A 1,975-nucleotide genomic window follows, 5' to 3' on the forward strand; every position below is an offset into this window, starting at 1 on the left:
ATGTATGTATATAATACTGTAGTGACAATGGTTTTTATATTGTTTTTATTTAACTTAATTAGCCATCATTTTATTATTAACAATTAACAATAAAATCTGTGACTGTCAGGAAATTATTATTTATCTGTTACTTACATTGTAGTAAACCTGGGCAAAAACCTTTATAATGGAGATTTAAAAAATCTTTAAAAAATCTGCAAGTCTGGGGAAGAAAAATGTCTGCAAATCTCAAAACCAAATTTTGTGTAAAATTGTTTTAGTGTTTTTCTTTTTTTTTTTTTTTTAAACTGTTAAATTTGCCCCTAAACAGATTGATGGAGTGGGGCATTAAAAGGGACCAACCCATATCCTTTCAATTGCTTCAGTTGTAGGAGAATGAAGATACTTCTTTTCTTTTTTCCTTTTTTTTTTTTTTTAAAGGAAGGTTTTCTTTTAAACAGATTTAGAATATCTAAAAAATGTGGGATTCAAAAGAGGACCTGTTCAAATATTCATTGACATTTCTGCAGTTTATTTTTCCAGTGTGAACTTTGGCAAGTGAAGAAGGCTCATAGTCCTATATTTTGTGAAGTAAGTTAAAATTGCTTGGAAGAAGCCCCTCAACTCATGCAGAGGCAGGAATGCCAGGGCTGGGATGGACTTCATAACCATAGTACCCACACATTAATGCTGTTGCTTCTGACTTCTCCAAGCTAATGGTTACTACAAATTCTCTGTAACCATTTAGTCAGAGATTTCCTTTTGGAATACAGGAATGGAATTAATCTTTGAGTCATCATCTGGTTTCCTTAACTTGGAAGCTGTGCTGTCAAATAACTTTGTTAGTTGAGTCATCGATATTCCAGTCAAAAAACACTGAGGTGAGAAATAGCTGCTAGTTTTCCTTCGCCTTGTTAGTGAAATCTGAGTCTCCTCAAGATCAGTAGAACTCGGGTTCAGGAGGACAGCAGGTCCTGCCTCAGAGTCAGGACTAGTGAGGGGCCTCTTGCCCCATAAAACAGTGTTTGTGGTGCTGAGCACCCAGCTCGTGGTCATCTGAAGCAGCAGGACCATGCAGAGCTCCAGCCTGGCTTCCAAAAGCTGCAGAGCAGCACGTTCAAACTAGGAACTCTTTTTCTCTCAGCGCAGCTAACTAGCTTGGGTGCTGCCTTGCACTGAAGTGGCTGGTCTGGTGCCAGATCTCGCTTTCAACACTGGCAAAGTGCTCTGTGCTCATCCTGGAAGGCAGAAACATGTTACTGGGTCACCATCCCACCAGTTCCTCTGCAGCCTCAGCTGGGGGTAGGCAGCTTTCTGCAGCTCAGGCTGGGGTCACACGGTGTTTCAGGGCTACAGACCAGCTGCAGCTGACATATGGTGGAAGTGTGTTTGCTGGAACTCTGCAGGCTAGTATAAAACTGAAGGCAGTTGCTGAGAAACTAACTGCTTGGGGGCTTTTTTGGTTGGTTGGTTTGGTTTTTTTGTTTTTCTTTTCTTGTTAGAAAGGGACCAAGCAACAAACTGTAGCTGTCACCAGCAGTAGCAAATCTGAGTTCTTGTATCAGATGAAGGAGAAAGTTTTAAGACTTCATTTGATCTCCGTTTTTCAATTGTTTTAAATCACAGAAAGGCTGGTATCATCTAGTCCCAATCTTTTATTTGTGCAGTGTGGTTTGTTGTCAATGGCTTTTTGGTTTTGCATGATAAACATTTGACTGCCTTGCTTCCTTTTTTTCACAAGCCTTTCATCTTTTTCCTTTTTGTCTTAAATGTCAGCAGAAGGACATTTTGCCACAGACCAGGGTAAGCACAATAGTAAAGAGCAGGTACAGAGAAGAGCTGCAGCCTTTGTTTTCTCTTGTCCTCCTCCTCTTTTATCAGGTGTACCACATAGGAATTGGTTTCCCTTGGAAAGCATGGGCAAGTTTCCTATACATACATTGATTGCAAAATTCTAAACTGAAAACTTCATTGCAAATAGCTGATTCATTTTATT

The sequence above is a fragment of the Caloenas nicobarica genome, chromosome 1 (assembly GCF_036013445.1).
Source record: "Caloenas nicobarica isolate bCalNic1 chromosome 1, bCalNic1.hap1, whole genome shotgun sequence".
Taxonomy (NCBI): Eukaryota; Metazoa; Chordata; class Aves; order Columbiformes; family Columbidae; genus Caloenas; species Caloenas nicobarica.